The 21,039-nt window shown below is 36.0% G+C and overlaps 1 pseudogene; it reads right to left on the reverse strand.

Moving 5' to 3' along the window:
• Nucleotides 1-1,662: 1,662 nt before the first annotated feature.
• On the reverse strand, nucleotides 1,663-17,648 carry LOC138078679 (olfactory receptor 6C3-like; annotated as a pseudogene).
• Between the last annotated feature and the right edge of the window lie 3,391 nt (nucleotides 17,649-21,039).

Below are 21,039 nucleotides of genomic sequence, written 5' to 3' on the forward strand. Positions count from 1 at the left end.
GTGCATTTATGGAAGGAGATGAGAGTCCATGGAATGATAAGGTGATTTCTTTCAGCATTGTCTTTGGGTTGGTCAGAGGGTATTCTTGTTGTACTACCACTTGGAGATTTGTTGTATTCTAGAAGAAACAAACTTAACAAAAAAGTTAAAGGTACATGGCCCAAAGATTAAAAGAAGTAGAAAAGCTGCTCAGGGGCTAGCCAGGAGAGCCAAGGCCAGACATTTGTTTGTGACATTAGTTTTTCTCTAGGTACAAGAAGATGCAAGAATTTGGGCTCATAAAATCTTTACCTGAAAGCCTCTGACTATCTGAAGGCCAGTTCTTCTGGGCTTTTCCCAGAGCACAGAGTGCCTTATTTCTGATCTCCTTCCTGAGCTCCTTTCAAGGGGTGTTGAAGGTCAGCAGCTTGCAGTGGTCATGATGTAATCTTTGTAGAGGCAGCTGGCAAATGCCAACTCCCAGTCAGCAGGATCCACATATTTGACCATGCTTTGGGTGTGTTTCATGCCCATTGTGCCCCGCAGTGCTGGGAAGGCTCATTCAGTGTGCTGTTATTGGACCTGGCCTTGTGAGCAGCAAGTCTCTGGACCATACCTGTCTTATTATCCTCTTGGTCCAGGAAAATATTCCCTCTTGTTGCTTCTTCCCATATCTAGAGTTACATTATTACAATTACTGATCTCATGGAACTGCTTATCAGCATTTTATCACAGGCTCAGTCACACATTTATTAACGTAAGAAGCAATATTCTGAAACAAGAGACATAGAAAATAGTACAGCTAGCAGCTGTTAATAGGGTCACAATTAAAATAAATAAATTTATGTTTAAAAAAATAAAAAAGAAATAAAGAATGTAAGTCAAGAACTTCCATTAGGTATAGCCCAGCATATCTTGGGTCATCTGACTTGGTTAAATGACTATAGACAAGTGTGACTCTCCTGGTTGTAAATCAAAAGGGTGGTTATTGAGATAAGTTTTAGAAACAAACTTAGAGTGTCTTTTTAAATAGCTTAATTAAACCTTTTAGCAATATAACATAACAGCAAGGAACTATCGCAGAAGTGAGTCATAGTAAACTCAGACCTTAATTAACAAAACTAGAACTTATTATTAAGTGAAATATACATATTTTTGTCATTGTGAGGGCATTAATCCTGTAGCCAGGGAAGGCTTTAACCTATCAAATAAAAATGAGGTTTTTCAGGGAGCCTGAAAAATCCAAGTGGCCATCTTGGATTTCCCATACCCCTGACTCTTTGATATACAGCTATTGTTAACCCATTTTTAATTCTCTGATTTAGGAATACCTGTTGCCATGTTTTAAAGACATCAGAATAGCAAAAGTCTAAGGGTGAAGGGTTATTTTTTGTAGAAGCAGAATGAGCTTTTACATGTACCATAATACCAAAGTAACAAAAGATTTTAAAAAGATATAAAATACTTAAAGGCAAAGAAATTCATAATCTGTTATTGAAAGCTTCATTCTAAGAAAAATCTGTTCTCTTAACATAGAGAATAGGCTAAAATAATATAATAGGCTAAAATAATATATTAACTGTCAGGTGGCATGTTAAGAGACTATAAAGACCAACCATAGTTATATAGACTTTAAGGAACTTCAGGAATTAACCAAACTCCCCTTTGAAGTTGACAAAAAAATCATTTGTTGGCAGAAAAGACTGCTTTATACACCATGTCTTTGAAGGCTTGTTTCACTTGCGGGTTTCTCAGGGTGTAGATGAAGGGGTTCAGCATGGGGGCCACAGAGGTATTGAGAATAGCCACTCCTTTTGTCAATGATGCCTTTTCTTTGGCCGAGGGATTAGCATACATGAATATACAGCTTCCATAGGAGATGGAGATGACAATCATGTGAGAGGAACAAGTGGAGAAGGCCTTTTTTTCTCTGACTGGCAGACGGGATTCTCAGAATAGTCCTGACAATGTACATATATGACAAAATCACTCAGGTCAAAGTGAATAGCAAGGTAACCAAAACAAAGTAAAAACCAATTATTTCTAGGAACCATGTATCTGAACAAGACAATTGTAAAAGGGGAAAATATTCACACGCAAAGTGATCAATGACATTGGAAGCACAGTAATCCAGCTGGAGGAGAAGCATAAGGGGCGGGAAAATGGTCAGAAACCCACTGAGCCAAGCACAGAGCACAAGCAGGCTGCAGAGTTTCCTGCTCATGATGGTTGTGTAATGCAGGGGCTTGCAGATGGCAACATAGCGGTCATAGGACATGGCGGTTAGAATGTAAAATTCAGTCACCCCCATGAAAATAGAAAAAAATAGTTGGGCTGCACAATTGTTGTAAGAAATAGTCTTGTCTTTGGTAATAATTGCCCCCAGAAATCTAGGGATACACACAGTAGTAAAGGAGATTTCTTAGAAAGAGAAGTTTTGGAGGAAGAAATACATTGGCATCTGGAGATGGGAGTCCACCCAGGGTAGGGTGATGATAGTCAGGTTTCCAGTGACACTTAATACATATGTGATAAATAAGAAGAGGAGAATCACAATCTGAAGCTCAGGATCATCAGAAAGGCCTAGAAGGACAAACTCTATGATCACTGTGTGGTTCGTTTCTTTCTCTTTTTTCCTCCTTTTTTCTTCTTTTAACTATATTTAGATAGAAAGTGTATTAAAAGGAAGAGATGAAAATATAATTCATTATGATCAATATCATCATCAACTCTAAATCATTCTCTCTAATTCATGCCCATATTGTTTTCTTTTAACATCTTATTTACAATTTTTCTTAAAATGTATTTGTGGGTCATTTTTTATATAATAGTTCTCTTATTCTAAATCTAACAGGAGAAGTCAGGAAATCTTTATCTGAGTCATATTATTCAGAATTGATAAATGAATTTGATACTTTCTGATTTGTCTAATTTATGCAATTCATTGCAGTTTTGTTGGGATAATTCTATAAAACATACATCATTTTTTGTCATGTAGGTATCAGAAGACACTGCCATTTAAAAGAGAAGTGGATGATCTTACTTGCATCATAAGATATAAAGGAAACTTAGAAGAATAAAGTAACAACACCTTTTATGAAACAAGAAATCAATTCATGATTTTCTTAGCAAATAAAAACTTTAAAATGTTTAATGATTGGATTATTTAATTACCAACTTTATTTTTATATCAGTATTTATGAATGTAATTATCAAAATGAAAATATACTGTAGGTATTAGATATTATTTACAAGAAAATAGAATAAATAGCCTAATTATTTTATATATTAAATAACATCTGCTTAGTGATTTGTCTGATAATTCCTTTGAAATCATTAATGTTTGACATTCTCTAAGATTTTCTACGAATATGTGTATAGGAAACTGTGTATATTTTTGAGCTTAAAAGGATATGCAGTATTTATCAATATTTAATTTTACATTGAAGCACAAACTGAAACGGAGAAGGCAATGGCACTCCACTCCAGTAATCTTGCCTGGAAAATCCCATGGGTGGAGGAGCCTGGAAGGCTGCAGTCCATGGGGTCGCTGAGGGTGGGACACGACTGAACGACTTCACTTTCACTTTTCACGTTTATGCATTGGAGAAGGAAATGGCAACCCACTCCAGTGTTCTTGCCTAGAGAATCCCAGGGATGGCAGAGCCTGTTGTGCTGTCGTCTATGGGGTCGCAGAGAGTCGGACACGACTGAAGTGATTTAGCAGTAGCAGCACAAACTGAAAAGTGACTACTTGCCTCAGATAGTAGCAGCTCTGTTACCCAGACTTTAGCCCAGTACATTTTCCATTTGAATATCCTTGCTTCTCAGCTATTGAACTTTATGAAAAACTGTTTTATTCCCTTGGAGTTCTACCCCACATTTTTCTTTTGCATGAGGTGACTAATGCAAAAGGATATTCCAGAAATGTAGAGGAAATCCTCTCCTATTAATCCCAAGCCATTCAGCTGATTCCCAGCTCCACTGGATGTATCTATCATTCTGCGTATCTGGTTTTCTAAAATCATGATAGCTCCCTTATCTTATTTTAGATATTCACATTTCTGCTGTGAATAATAGAAGGTAAGTCATTGCTACTCTGCCAGACACTAGTAAACATCACATGAATCAAATTTGATTATTTTTTCTCTATTTTATGATGATTCATGGAAAATAAAAACGGAATCTCAGAAACCTTAAGAAGGTGTGGAACTTCTATCATCCTCTTCAATAACGTTGGTCTAGAAGTTTAAGGGAGCAATATTTAAAGCGAGAACTGCAAGTGACATGGCAACGTCGGGTATTACAAGTGTAGATTCTTAAACTAGGATCTGGCATTTAGTTGCACTAAATGCTCAAACATTCAAGTTTAGCTGTTGTGACCTATGAAGAGAGACATGTGTTGATCTCCTGGGCACAATGTCCAGGCGACAGCTGTGCTATGAAGTTGGAACATCAGGGATTTCTGGAAGCTACCATTGGTGTTCTCAGAGCCTCCTGACTCTTCTATAGTGAATCTCTCTTGGGAATGTTTATGTTCATCCCACAGAAGAGTTCAATGAGGACTTCTACAAAATAATCCTTCTCATTAATCACAATTATTTAATATTTTTGAATAATAAAATATGTGAAATCTTACAAAAATAGCACTCAATCTACTTTAGTTTTAGTCATATTCTTGACATATAAAAGTTTTCTGCATATACACTTCATTACTTATCCTTAGACTTCATTATTGTTGCAGCTTCAAGGTTCTTTCATAATTCTGTTATATAAGAACGTTATTAAATATTAAAAGTAACAAGGGAAAAATAACATACAAGGGAACTTCCATCAGGTTATCTGCTGACTTTTTAACAGAAACTCTACAAGCCAGAAGGGAATGGCACGATATATTTAAAGTGATGAAAACGGAAGAACCTACAAGCAAGAATACTCTACCCAGCAAGCCTCTCATTCAGATTTGATGGAGAAATCAAAAGCTTTCCAGATAAGCAAAAACTGAGAGAATTCAGCACCACCAAACCAGTTTTACAACAAATGCTAAAGGAACTTCTCTAAGCAGGAAATAAGACAAGGAAAAGACCTACAAAAAATAAACCCAAAACAATTAAGAAAATGATAATAGGATGATTGATAATTACCTTAAATGTAAATGAGTCAAACGCACCAACCAGAAGACATAGACTGACTGGGTGGATGAAAACATGTGCATGTATGTACTTCCAATTACTGTATCACTCTGTTTAACCTCCCAAACTGTATGGAACTATTTTATATTATTAGGTTAACCATGTTCCCATTATAGCTTGCAATTGCAGGGATCTTTAAATTTTGTCTGGCTGCTGCTGCTGCTAAGTCACTTCAGTCATGTCCAACTCTGTGCGACCCCATAGACAGCAGCACAACAGGCTTCCCCGTCCCTGGGATTCTCCAGGTAAGAACACTGGAGTGGGTTGCCATTTCCTTCTCCAATGCATGAAAGTGAAAAGTGACAGTGATGTCGCTCAGTCTGGCTAATGATTGTGAAAACTGATAAACATCTTTTACTATTGTAATTATTACTATTGTAACTATTACTCCTTAATGTCATTGTATCATGATTGGTCAACAATAGAATTCTATATCATCAACACTAACATTTAATAGGAAAACCTATAATCACATTTTAAAATAAAGATGCATATCTGAAATATCTTGGAATTTCTTGAAAAATACAAATGCCCAGGTATTGCTTTTCTCCTCCAAAGCTCCAGATATGTTTCTAAGGAGCAGCCATGTTTAAGAAGAACTGGACCATAGAATGATCTTTTACTTTTATCCAGTTAGTTTCACTTTTTCTGTTTCATATTCAGTACTCCCATCTCATTTACCTTTTGTTTTCAGAATTCTCCATCTCTTCTACTTTTTTTTTTAATGTCCTTTCTCAAGCCTTTATTAAGAATGTTACTGCTGCTAAGTCACTTCAGTGGTGTCAGACTCTGTGCGACACCATAGACGGCAGCACAACAGGCTCCGCCGTCCCTGAGATTCTCCAGGCAAGAACAGTGGAGTGGGTTGCCATTTCCTTCTCCAATGCATGAAAGTGAAAAGTGAAAGTGAAGTTGCTCAGTCATGTCCAACCCTCAGCGACCCCATGGACTGCAGCCTTCCAGGCTCCTCCATCCATGGGATTTCCCAGGCAGGAATACTGGAGTGGGGTGCCATTGCTTTCTCCATTTATCAAGCATAGTAGAACAGTTTTCATATACATATATATATAAATAGTATTTGTAGTATGTGTGTGTATATATATATATATCTTAGAAAGTTTATCAATTTTTTCCTAAATAAAAAATTTGACACTTTGACTCAACTTGTTTGACTTAGTATTAATAAAATGCTATATTTCTAATTATAAAAATAGATATACAACAAGCAACAACGTTTTATTGTATCACACAGGGAACTATAAACAAAATCGTGTTTATACCTATAATGGTATAATACCTATAATGGAAAATAATGTGAAAAATAATATATGTGTATATGTGTAACTGAATTACATGGCTATGTACCTGAAACACTGTAAGTCAACTATACTTCAATAAAGTATATATGCTATGAAATTTTTAAAAAGAAATGTAGCTTTTTGGTACTCAAAGATGAGATTCTGCAAAGTATTTTAAGATCACTATAGAAAATTATTCTACACTATAAAGTCTTTTAAGCATGTAAAAGACTATGTAAATAATCAATAAAATGTCACAGACCATTACAATGTTTACTGAGCTTAATATAAAAGATTAGAAACACATATATATAAATTATTTACATTATTAATAGTACTTCTGATAATAAGGAGGAGGAAAAGAAAGAGGAAGGTAGAGATAAAATTTTCAGCAATTACTATAGTCCAGACCTAAATCCCAGGGACGCGGGAGCCTGGTGGGCTGCCGTCTATGGCGTTGCACAGAGTCGGACACGACTGAAGCGAATTAACAGCAAAAGCAGCATTAGCAGACCTAGTCTAACTGTTTTCTACATATTGCCTCTTTGAATCCTGCCAACAATTTTATGAGGTATCTGTAATTGTTATTCTCTTGCAGAAATATTTATCTTATCTTTTTCTCTGGAAATATTTTATAAGATTGTTTCCCAATTGGTCAAAGTTTATGGGAAATTTTAAGACAGCAAGTGGATAGACTATCTACAGCCTATTGGGCAATTTGGCTCATGAACTATCTTTATTAAAAGCTTTTATTAGACATGCCTTAGCCCTTTCACTTACATGTTGTTCATAGCTGCATCCACACTACAGAGGGGAAGAGTTAGTTACTTCAAGAACTTATGGTCTACAAATTCTAAATTATTAATATATGACCCTTTTATAGAAAAACTATGTCTTGATTGGTGATATTGATAATCAAAATGCTCATACAGATTGCAAACATTTATAATAACCACTAAGGAATTTGCATTGTGTTATGTAGAGAGCTGTATTATCTGATAATATCAACATAAACTGTCTCATATCTTTTGCAATAATTTTACAGTTCTTTTAATTACCAGAACTATAGCTATCTACAGTCTATGGTATATTTTTTTGAGTCATTAAAAAGTCACAGTTATCAATCAAGTCTACCTTCAGCATTTTCATATGTTTCCAATTAAGCTTAGAAATTATAAATGTCTAGCATGAGGGGAAGAAAAAGTAACTGCATGATTTCCCTACAGTGTGGAAATCTCCTCAGTATGGTTTATAAGTTATTTTCTTTGTGTTTCAGCAACTGGTGTATCTAAGACTCTCAACTGAGTATAGTATGTGAATATCAGAACTTAATTCAATGAATTATGATTACAGTCTTTCTATAAAAATGATTTAAAAGTGTAAGATGAGTTTGAGCACTCTCCATTATTATTTCAGTTTTTGACTTCAGGGAAAATGGAAAAAAAAATTGTTCAGGGCCAAAATTGTATTATCTTGTACAATTGTTCATATAAATTCTAATCAGTACATTTTCCATGTGATGTCATACTCTTATGCTTAAAATAAGCTTTTTTAACAAGAAAATCTCAATTTTGTGTATAGTAAAAAATTGCTATTGTTGGTTTCTCTACTACTGATTAGGCATATCACTTAAAGAGGCAATTAAAAGAATTGTATGTATAAGCTATTATCTCAAAATAGCCACAGATATGAGAAAGTTATATAAAAAAAGCTTAGTTATTGATTTTCAAAAGACAAGCTTATCAAGCATTTATTTAAATATACAACTGACCATAGCAAATGTAGTCATAGTTGGTATCCAGCAACTACAAGTTGGCAATGTGCATGGGTACTTGCCATATAACCTCTACAAGGATTAAATCATGTGCTGCTGCAACTACTGACCTTCAACCCTCCCTGAAGGAGTGAGGGTAGAGAGAAGAAATGAGGCACTCTCTGCTCCAGGAAAACTGCCAGGACAGGTTTTCAGATAGTTAGATACACTCAGGAGCTGATTTTATGAGCCCAATTCTTGTATCTCTTCATATCTAGAAAAGTACTAAAATTCTTCATGGTGCAAATTGTTTCTCATGGCTGGCAGAAGCTTCATAAGATCAGCAGAAATTCTAAAATAAATATGTGCTTAATCACATATAAAAATCACGTATATACTATCCTTCCCTCGTACCTCTTTGGAACAGTTTCTCAGGTTTCTCAGAGTTATTTGAGGCACTGTCTCCTGGGTTGCTCATATTGCCCACCTAAAAACTTCTTAACACACAGCTCTCAAGTTTTTTAAGATGCCAGTTTCTTCAGGCTTTTTAAAAGAATTGTTATCTTATATATGTTATTATTGGCATTCCCCCAAAGCAGGATTTGTAGGATAATTTTCCCTAAGCAACTATTCATTATAATAGTTTTTTGAATTGAAGAATAATATACTGATGTTTGAATGGTATTATAGACTCAATGGACATGAGTTTGAACAAATTCTAGGAGATAGTAAGGAACAGGGAAGCCTGGCTGCAGTCTTCTGCAGCCAGGAGTCTGAAGTCCATGGGGTCGCAAAGAGTTGGACATGACTGAGCGACTGAACAACAGCACAGAAAATGTTAGACTCAATAATGGGAAAAGCTTTTTGATTTCTCAAGAAAATGTAATTATGTTTTTCTTTTTTTAATATAAATTTATTTATTTTAATTGGAGGTTAATTACTTTACAATATTGTATTGGTTTTGCCATACATCAACATGAATCCACCACAGGTATACACGTGTTCCCCGTCCTGAACCCGTCTCCCTCCTCCCTCCCCATACCATCCCTCTGGGTCATCTCAGTGCACCAGCCCCAAGCATCCAGTATCATGCATCGAACCTGGACTGGCGACTCATTTCATATATGATATTTTACATGTTTCAATGCCATTCTCCCAAATCATCACACCCTCTCCCTCTCCCACAGAGTCCAAAAGACTGTTCTATACATCTGTGTCTCTTTTGCTGTCTGGCATACAAGAAAAACACCAATACAGTATACTAACGCATATATATGGAATTTAGAAGGATGGTAACGATAACCCTGTATGCGAGACAGCAAAAATAGTCCTACAGTTAGCTCAGAATTCTGTTTCTCTGATTCCTCTGGAAAAAAAGGCAACTTACTTTTTATTAATGGAAAAGCGAAAGCAAAAGCAAAAAGAAAGCGAAAGTGAAGTCGCTCATTCGTGTCCGTGGACTGTAGCCCAGCAACGTCCTCCGTCCATGGGATTCTCCAGGCAAGAATACTAGAGTGGGTTTCCATTTCCTTCTCCAGGAGATCTTCCCAACCCAGGGATCGAACCCAGGTCTCCCATATTGCAGACAGACGCTTTAACCTCTGCCCCACCAGGGAAGCTCTTTGGAATAATGGAAAAGGGGAGTCAAATCAAATTAGTCAGATCAACACACAAACCCGTGTGACTAGGAATAATGAAGGAAAAAAATGTAATCACCTAAATCACTCTTAGGGTTTGTGGGTTTCCATAAATATATTCTGCTGCTGCTGCTGCTGCTGTTAAGTCGCTTCAGTCCTGTCTGACTCTGTGCAATCCCATTGATGCAGCCTACCAGGCTCCTCCATCCATGGGATTTTCCAGGCAAAAGTACTGGAGTGGGGTGCCATTGCCTTCTCCGAAGAGATATTCTATTTCTCTCTAAATGTCTGTTTGTTAACTAGTATCTATATTTGAAGATAATTTTTAACCTAAAAAGGAAAATAAATTCTTATAAAAATATAGCATCAGGTCTTAATTTTAATTATTTTGTGTGGGATTATTGGGGATTTGCATTCCAAGAGATCTGGATTAAAAATACAACTCTGAGTTATAAATTATTTTCTTCCCCACTGTGAAAATGAGGATAATATTTCATAGAATTATCGTGATGGCTACCAACCTAGATAGCATATTGAAAAGCAGAGACATTACTTTGCCAACAAAGGTCTGTCTAGTCAAGGCTATGGCTTTTCCAATGGTCATGTATGGATGTGAGAGTTGGACTGTAAAGAAAGCTGAGCACCAAAGAATTTATGCTTTTGAAATGTGGTGTTCGAGAAGACTCTTGAGAGTCCCTTGGACTGCAAGGACATCCAACCAGTCCATTCTGAAGGAGATCAGCCCTGGGATTTCTTTGGAAGGACTGATGCTAAAGCTGAAACTCCAGTACTTTGGCCACCTTATGCGAAGAGTTGACTCATTGGAAAAGACTCTGATGCTGGGAGGGATAGGGGGCAGGAAGAGAAGGGGATGAGAGAGGATGAGATGGCTGGATGGCATCATTGACTTGATGGACATGAGTCTGAATGAACTCTGGGAGTTTGTGATGGACAGGGAGGCCTGGTGTGCTGCGATTCATGAGGTCGCAAAGAGTCGGACATGACTGAGCGACTGAACTGAACTTGATTGAGAGTAAAATTAAATTATATAAAATTTTAAAGCATGTATCCCCACACAGTAAATACTGTTCTCTTTATTATTCATACAAATAGAATGAATTATTACATTTGAGGAAGATCACTATACAGCTTTGACGTACTCCTTTTCCTACTTGGAACCAGTCTGTTGTTCCATGTCCAGTTCTAACTGTTGCTTCTTGACCTGCATATAGGTTTCTCAAGAGGCAGGCCAGGTGGTCAGGTCCCACTATAAAACAATAGCAACCATTTTGGAGGAAACTTATTTGAGAGACAGTGCTGTTTATGTACTTATCTCATTGATCTTATTGATTCATTGCAGTAACCTTATGTTACCTTTAAAGAAACTGACAATGAGAAATTAATTATTATAAACAAAAGCATAGAGCTAGTTAAAGGTCAAATTGGAATTCTATACTATTTCCTCCTGAAACTGAAGCATGTGATAGATATCAGACGTATATTCAATGAGCAGGACCAAACTCAGAGTAATTTTCTGAAAATTAATAAATTAGTATGACAAACAGGAAACATAAACAGACTCATTCTTCAGAATCCTTGATATATACAGGAAGGAATGGCAACACCAAATTATTCATCATTTATTTCACCTGATGAAATGCTAAGCTAAGAATTAATAAATCAGTGCTAAGCAAAGGAAAGTTTGCATTGGCTTTTACTCTACAATCTTACCTCTATTTCTACAAATGCCTCACATTAAGTGGCAGAAATTATTAAAAAATATTGATAACTACTTCAAGTTTAGGTTAAGATATTTAGCATTTGTAAAAATACTCTATCTCAACACACTTGCAATTATCTTCTTTCTATAGCTATTTTTCTTTGATGTATTTTGCTTTGTAGCCATGGGAGCAAAAATGGTGAAGGGTAGCAAGATATCATTACTGTGGTTCTTTATGGACATGATTTTTATACGGATTTTTAACCTGCATAAGCCACAAGCAGTTTTATCACAACATATGTCCATGGCTCAAGGGAAGTACTCCAGTGAATCAAATGTGCCAACAGAGCCAAGAGGAAAATACTCTAAGATTATACATATGTTATTAATATTTGTACCAATATTGAATTAGAAAACTTGGTGGACGATGTCCAAAGAGATAGAAAAGCATGAGAAGTAGGGCAGAAACGTATGGAATATTTGCAAAATTTTTGGAAGAGGTTTTCTGAATTTGGTACATCAGGATTTCTCTAAAGTATAGACATTTCTTGACCTTGCTGACTGAAATATTGGGATGAATGAATCTTATGTGTAGACACTACATTTCCTTTCTTGTATAATAAAATGCCCCCATAAAGTGGCTCACTAAGCTATTAAGTATAAAATAAATTATTCAAAAGATTAAATAAAGAACAATGAAAAGAAGAATGAGATACAGTATCATGCTCAATGAATTTCTATAGAAGGCATGAGAAAAGTTAGATTAAATAAATTTTAAAGACTTCAATATGTTCCAAGAATTTTCACAGGTCACTTTCCCTTAATAATGGTGCAAATTGTTGAGAAGTATCTACTATCCAGAGGCCTCTTTTCATTTGATTGGTGGTCTGGGTTCTGGTAATTAATGAAAGCATGGAGTGGAGTGAAGTGAAGTGTAGTCACTCAGTCATGTCCGACTGTTTGCGACTCGATGGACTGTAGCATAAAACCTAGGGAATCTGCAAAAATTTACAATTCAGATCCTTTAATCTAATTTTAGAAATGACCAAAAAATTCTCCACATCTGTTGACTCAATCATTGTTATTCATTCAACAAATACTGGGAACCTGCTGTCTTCAATACTATAGGACACTGTAGTTACAATAGATTCAAAATAGATATGAACCCACCTTTACTCAGCTTGCTGAGGAATCTCCAAACACAAATCTGAGGATAGACATCCTCAGAAAAGATTGGAGAGCCCCCCAGAGTCTCTAGGTGGATTGAGTAGTGATCGTTTCCCCTGAACAAATCCAGCTTTAAAAGACCAGGAGAGGTGGTTTTATCAAATGTGCATAACAACATCAATCTACAAGGGACATAAAGAAGAGAAAATGATGAAAGAAAATGAATCTCAAAAATAGACCCTAAATAAATGTAGGTTTATGAACACTTGACAAAGAATTCAAAGTAATTGTCATAGACATGAGTATTAAGTTCTGGAAAGTGGCAGTGTTTTAGTTTTGCATTTATTTTTAATGATTTGATTATAAATATAATTTACTATGTAGTTTTATGGAATTCATACATAAATTCTATAAAATACGTAATATCATGATCAATATTTACCTTCTATATATATATTGAATTTCACGAAATAAAAACCTCAGCTTTAAAAGTGCAATGCACGAGTACATATTATCTCTTTGGACTGAATTTTGTGTACTATTACACAGAATATATAGCTTCTTTACACCATAGGAAACGATCATTGTTCACCTTGAAAATACATAGGAAATTACACACTCATTTTGAAAATTTACTTTTGAAGTACAGTTTGGTACTTCATAGGATCCTTTCAGAGACTAATTAACCGAATTAAAATGATCTTTTCACCATGTGCTTTGTCTTAAAGAAATACATTTCAATCTACAAAAATTCTGTAGGAGGAATAACTTTATATATTTTGAAATGTTGATAAGCAATGCAATGGAAAAACTTAGCTTGGAAGTGAAAGTAACAGATTGGGAAATATATTAATTGTCATGTGGCAGGTTCAGTTCAGTTCAGTTCAGTTCAATCGCTGACAGCCTATAAAGAGCAAAGGTAGTTATTAATGAATAGATGGTTAGGAATTTCAGGATTTAACCTGATTGTTCTTTAAACTGTCTTTTTTTTTTTTTTGACAAAAAAAAATTATTGGCAGAAAAGACTGCTTTATAGACCATGTCTTTGAATGCTTCTTTCACTTGCTAGTTTTTCAGGGTGTAGATGAAGGGGTTCAGCAAGGAGGGCCACAGAGGTATTGAGAATAGGTTTTGTCAGTGCTCTCTTTTCTTTGGGGAGGGATTAGCATACATGAATATGCAGCCTCCGTCAGAGATGGAGATGACAATCATGTGAGAAGAACAAGTAGAGAAGGCCTTTTTTCTGTGACTGGCAGATGGAATTCTCAAAATATACTGATAATGTGCCAGATTTTTGTGCCATAATATCGCTAACACTTTATACATTTTTCCGTTTCTTGGCAGTCAGGGTTGATAGTTTGAAGTTATCTGTTTTTTTTTTATTAATGTTAACACTATAAACGGAGAAGAGAGTGACACCCCACTCCGGTACTCTTGTCTGGAAAAACCCATGGCTGGAGGAGCCTGGTAGGCTGCAGTCCATGGGGTTGCTAAGAGTCGGACATGACTGAGCGACTTCACTTTCACTTTTCACTGTCATGCTCTGGAGAAGGAAATGGCAACACACTCCAGTGTTCCTGCCTGGAGAATCCCAGGGACAGAGGAGCCTGGTGGGCTGCCGTCTACGGGGTTGCAAGGAGTCGGACACGACTGAAGTGACTTAGCAGCAACACTATAAAATTAAGCAAACACAAGCTTTTTGTTTGTTGTGTTTTCTTCAAATCAGTCTCTTATATTGGCTATTATAGCTCACAACCTCATGCAAATTACACAACTTTTCTGAGCATCAATTTACGTACTCGTAAAAATAAGAAAATAATGTCTAATCTGCCAATTAGTTTTGAAGCTTAAATAATTATTTTTTAAATTTGTGAAAACAAATATTTAGACAGTTACCATTATTCTTATACTACCTGGAGTTTTATAGAAACACTGTAAATAATATATATTTCTTGTAGAGAGCATTTATTCTTTTAGTTCATATGCTCAACTAGCTATTTCAATTTATCCCTGGAATGAAGAATTGTTCAATATATGAAAATCAATCAATGTGAGACACTACTTTAACAGAACAAAGGATAAAAATCACACGAGTATCTCAATATATGTAGAAAAAGCATTTGGCAAAATTCAAAAACCTTTCAAGATAAAAGCTCTCAACAAACTAGTAATAGAGGTCACCTTGACACAATAAGTGGAGAAGGCAATGGCACCCCACTCCAGTACTCTTGCCTGGAAAATCTCATGGACAGAGGAGCCTGGTGGGTTACAGTCCATGGGGTCGCAAAGAGTCAGACACGACTGAGCGACTTCACTTTCACTTTCCACTTTCATGCATTGGAGAAGGAAATGGCAACCCACTCCAGTGTTCTTGCCTGGAGAATCTCAGGGACGAGGGAGCCTGGTGGGCTGCCGTCTATGGGGTTGCACAGAGTCGGACACGACTGAAGCAACTTAGCAGTAGCAGCAGTGACACAATAAGAGCATACATGAAAAGCCCACAGGGAATATTATTTGTTGTTGTTATTCAGTTGCTAAGTTGTGTCCAACTCTATGTAACCCATGGAATGTAAAATTCCAGGATCCTGTCCCTCACCATCTTCCAGAGTTCACTCTAATTTATGTCCATTGAGCTGGCAATGCTACCTGACTATCTCATTCCTTTGCTGCCTCCTCCTTTTGCCTTCAAGCTTTCCCAGTATCAGGGTCTTTTCCAATGAGTCGTCTCTTAGCATTAGGTGGCCAAAGTATTGGAGCTTCAGCTTCAGTGTCAGTACTTCGAGTGAGTATTGAGGGCTGATTTTCTTTAGGATTGACTGATTTGATCTCCCTGTAGTACAAGGGACTCTTAAGAGTCTTCTCCAGCATCACAATTTGAAGGCACCAATTTTCTGGTGCTCAGTCTTTATGGTCCAAATCTCACATCCATAAATGACTACTGGGAAGACCATAGCTTTGACTATACAGACCTTAGGTGGCAAAGTGATGTCTCTGTTTTTTAATGCACTGAGATTGTCATAGCTTTTCTTCCAAGGGACAAGAGTCTTTTATTTTCATGGATGCAGTCACCATACAGAGCCAAAAATAATTTGGAGCCCAAGAAAATAAAATCTGTCACTGCCTTACTTTTTCCCCATCTATTTGGCATTAAGTGATGGTACTGGATACCATGCTATTAGCTTTTGGAATGTTGAGTTTTATGCCAGCTTTTTCACTCTCCCTTTTCACCCTTATCAAAAGGATGAAACACTATACTTAAATTAAAAACTGAAAACATTTTTTTCTAAAATTAGAAACAAGCAAGGAGGCCCTTATATTCAATATAGTACAGAAAGTACTAGTCAGAATAATGGGACAAAATTGATCAATCAATAAACTAGTCATCTCTATTTGCAGGTGACATGATTTATAATAGAAAACTCTACACACTTTGTAAAAAACTTTTAAAGTTGCAGAACATAGAATCAACATTAAAAATGTAAGTTGCATTTTATACTATTAATAAGCTTTCTGAAAAAGAAATTAAGTAAAAAATGAAAGTTGCAATAGTACCAAAAGGAATAAGATACTTTGGAATAAACTTGACTAAAGAGGTAGAAGATACATACACTGAAAAATGCAAAACTTCGATGAAACTAAAGACATAAACACATGGGAAAACATTCAGTACTCATGGATGAGGAAACTTATGTATATGTCCTGCTCCCCAACAAAATCAACAGATTCAGTGCAGTCCTGTCAAATACAACTGGCATTATTTTTTTACAGAAACATAAAAAAAATCCTAAAATTTATAAGGAATCACAAAAGACCATGACTAGCCAAATAAAACTTGAGAATAAAAACTAAAGCTGGCTTCCAGATTTCAAAATATATTGAAAGCTATCATAATTAAACTGATAGAGTACTAGCATAACAACAGCCATCTTAACCAATTACACATCGTGGGGAGCCCAGAAAACACTCAGGTACATACAGTCAAATGATCTTTGAAAAGGGTGCCAAAAACCCATGGAGGGGAAAAGAGAATCTTTTCAAAGAGGGATACTGAAAACCAAAGACTAATAATTTCAAAGAAAATTTAAAGAAACTATAAGTAAACATTTTATAGTAGTATTTGCAGAAAAGAGAAAAGTTTTTCAAATATGAAAAGACTTGCAGAAAAGCATTGAAAATATGACTGCTTTATATAAAAGTGTGAATGTACATAAAGTAGCTCAATGTTAAGTTAATTATTGAAAACAAAGAGTGGTTATGGGAAAACTGAGCATCTACATGTAAAAGAAGGAAATTCTACCCTTACTTTACACTGTACACGAAATCAACTCAAAACAGATTAAAGCTTAAACATAGGACATAAAGTTTTAAAGCTCTTTAGAAGAAATCGTAGGGGAAAAGCTGATGATATTGGACTGGGCAATGACGTAATGGATATGACCCCAGAAGCATAGGCAACAAAAGTAGATAGAACAGTGGGATTACATCAAAATAGAAAGCGCTTTCACCACCAAAGAAAGAGTTGACAAACATCAGAGTGAAGAGACAACCTATAGAATAGAAGAGAATATTACAAACACTGTATCCGATAAGGGATTAATGTCTAAAATATGTACAAAAGTCTTACAACTCAGTAGAACAAAACCAGGACAAACCCCAAACCTAATAACTTAATTATTAAAGGGACTGAAGACTCATGTATACATTTACCCAAAGAAGACACACAAATATAAGGAGATAAATGGACAACAGATGTATGCTAGACGATTAATGCCACTAATGTTCAGAGAAAGGAAGATCAAAAGGACAATATTAAGTCACCTCACACCTGTCAGGATGGCTGTTATCAAGGTGATAAAAGACAAGTGTTGATGACGGTGTGGAGAATTTAGAATCCTGATACATTGTCGGTGGGAATGCACATTGTGCAGCCACTATGAGAAACTGTACAGATTTCCTTCAAAAATTAAAAATAGAACTACCATGTTATCTAGCAACCCCATTTCCAGATATGTATCTAAAATAATTGAAATCAGGGTATGTAATTGATAGCATTGTCGTGTTCACTGCAGCAGTTATTCGTAATTGTTAAGATATGGAAAGGAACCCAAATGTCTAGGGAAGGATGAATGGATACAGAAAATACAGTAAATGCATTTAATGGGATAGTACTGGACTATTATTCAGCCTTAAAAAAGGAAAAATATCTCAATACATAGAAGAGCATGGATGAAGCGTGAGGGCCTTATGCTAAGTATCATAAGCCAGTCACGAAATGTTAAAAACTGCGTGAATTCACTTAGGTGATAAATCTAAAATTCTCAAACCCCTAGATTCAGATAGTGGAATGGTGGTTACCAGGGGGAGAGGGAGGGGGAAATGTGGATATTGCTAATCAATTGACATAAAGTTTGTTATAGTCAACAACACTGTAGTGTCTTTAAATTTTTAAGTGGACAAATCTCACATTAAAAGTTCTTATCACCTCAAAAGTATAATGTGTATATATCTCTAGTGGTTAGATATGCAAGATTATTATAATTTATTGATAGCTAACTATGTTATATGCTTTACAAATTCATTTTCATTTCTATAGTAAGTTATATATACCTGGCTTACCTGAACTTACACCTGACTTACTGATGGGAAAATATTTGCTTAGAAGTTATAGAAACCTTGTCAGATATTCACCTTATTTAATATACAAATTGTATTTGAGATAGGATAGAAAGAAATGGAGAACTCACTCTTAACTTCCCTTTAACATTTGAATCCCCTTCAATTTTCCATCACTCCAATCTTCACCCCTCCCTTTTTTAAAAAAAGAAAACTTTTGGTATATCTCTCAAGTGTGTGTATTTCTTAATGATTATTCAGAATGTTGCACCACTAATTAGGTTTTATTTTCTATTACTAAAATGTGGTTTACCTAAATGAGGGTTATTTTGGTATCTGTAATCACTTCACCTACACACATACACCCACCTTTCCAAATACTTTAGGCACCTATTAAGGCCTTAATAAGTGGAAGAGTATTTTAGCATATGAAATCCTAATTTGCTATAAAAAGGGGAGATTTTGCTTTGTTATCAAGATTTTAGCCTCTACAAAACTTAAGTGATTTTGTTATAAATTAGTTTAAGGTATAAATAAACAAATAAATATTTTAGGGAATAAATAATTTAGATATATGCTCTGTTTCAAACTAGTCCTGAATTTGGGAAGGAGCTGTGTATATATTTCAGCCAGATCAGACAAAAGACCTTACTTTTTGTGGAATTGGAGAAAGTGAACTTAATTCTACATATCTAAAATGGTTATTTCTTCACCATATTCTAGTACATATGTATGTGTCTACTGACTTCTATTGTGTTATTATGGGATTTGGAAATACTCCAGTACTCTTCCTGGAAAATCCCATGGACGGAGGAGCCTGGAAGGCTGAAGTCCAAGTGGTTGCTGAGGGTTGGACATGACTGAGCAACTTCACTTTCACTTTTCACTTTCATGCATTGGAGAACGAAATGGCAACCCACTCCACTGTTCTTGCCTGGAGAATCCCAGGGATGGGGGAGCCTGGTGGGCTGCCGTCTATGGGGTCGCACAGAGTCGGACACAACTGAAGTGACTTAGCAGCAGCAGCAGTGATCTATCTAGCACTATATTTACAAAAGTACATATTATTAAAAGTCTATGTTTTCAATTAATGAAGAAATTATTCAGTTCAGTTCAATCGCTCGGTTGTGTCCGACTCTTTGCAACCCCATGAACCACAGTACCCCAGGCCTCTCTGTCCATCACCAACTCGCAGAGATTACTCAAACTCATGTCCATTGAGTTGGTGATGCCATCCAACCATCTCATCCTCTGTCATCCCCTTCTCCTCTCTCCTTCAATCTTTCCCAGCATCAGGGTCTTTTCAAATGAGTCAGCTCTTCGCATCAGGTGGCCAAAGTATTGGAGTTTCAGCTTCAGCATCAGTCCTTCCAATGAACATTCAGGACTGATTTCCTTTAGGATAGACTGACTGGATCTCCTTGCTGGCCAAAGGACTCTCAAGAGTCTTCAACACCACAGTTAAAAGCATCAATTTTTCAGGGCTTAGCTTTCTTTTTGGTTCAACTCTCACATCCATACATGACAGCTGGGAAAACCATAACCTTGACTAGAGACCTTTGTTGGCAAAGTAATGTCTCTGCTTTTTAATATGCCATCTAGGTTGGTCATAACTTTTCTTCCAAGGAGCAAGTATTTTTAATTTCATGGCTGCAGTCACCATCTGCAGTGATTTTGGAGCCCCCAAAAATAAAGTCAGGCACTGTTTCCACTGTTTTTCCATCTATTTCCCATGAAGTGATGGGCCTGGATGCCATGATCTTCGTTTTCTGAATGTTGAGCTTTAAGCCAAATTTTTCACTCTCCTCTTTCACTTTCATCAAGAGGCTCTTTAGTTCTTCTTCACTTTCTGCCATAAGGGTGGTGAAGAAATTATTAGGACATACCTTATAAAGTGTGCCATAAATAATCTTTCTGTTTTTAAATGAAAATACTCACATTTTTAAATAAACTATACAGCATTTAACATCATTTTCCCAGATAAATAGTGAATGGACTTCCCTGAGGCTCTAGTGGCTAAGAAGCCATCAGGAGACACAAGTACAATCCCTGGGACAGGAAGATCCCATATACCATGGAGCAGCTAGGTCCCTCTGCCACAACTACTGAGCCAGTACTCCAGAGCCTACCAGCTACAACTACTGATGCCATGCACCACAATTATGGAAGTCTGCATGCCTAGAGCCCTTGCTCCACAACAAGAGAAGCCACTGCAATAAGAAACCCATGCACTGCAACAAAGAGTAGCTCGATCTTGCCTCAACAAGAGAAAGCCCACGAGAAGCAAAGAAGATTCAGTAAAAAAATAAATAATAAACAGATAATTTTTTTAAAAACTATAAAATGATAAAAAGAGTTTCTGTCAAATATACTGTAAATGAAATTCATGTTATATTTCCTGTATTGAGTAAACTAAATATCACATCCAAACTCAAAATAGGAATTTATACTAAACAATTTTTAACTTAAGAAGTTGCAACTAACAAAATGTTCAGAAGAATGGGAGTCAGAAAGGCATAAGAAACATTGTTCAAATTGAATGAGAAATGTATAAACAAATATGATTTTCAACTCCTAGGAATAAAAAGAATAAACTAGGTTGACAGGGAAGCCATTGTGATTTGAATAAGTTATTAAAATTCTTGATTATATATTTTTTAAAGTTGCCCTGCAAAAAGTT

This window comes from Capricornis sumatraensis, chromosome 4 (genome assembly GCF_032405125.1).
Source record: "Capricornis sumatraensis isolate serow.1 chromosome 4, serow.2, whole genome shotgun sequence".
In the NCBI taxonomy this organism is placed as follows: domain Eukaryota; kingdom Metazoa; phylum Chordata; class Mammalia; order Artiodactyla; family Bovidae; genus Capricornis; species Capricornis sumatraensis.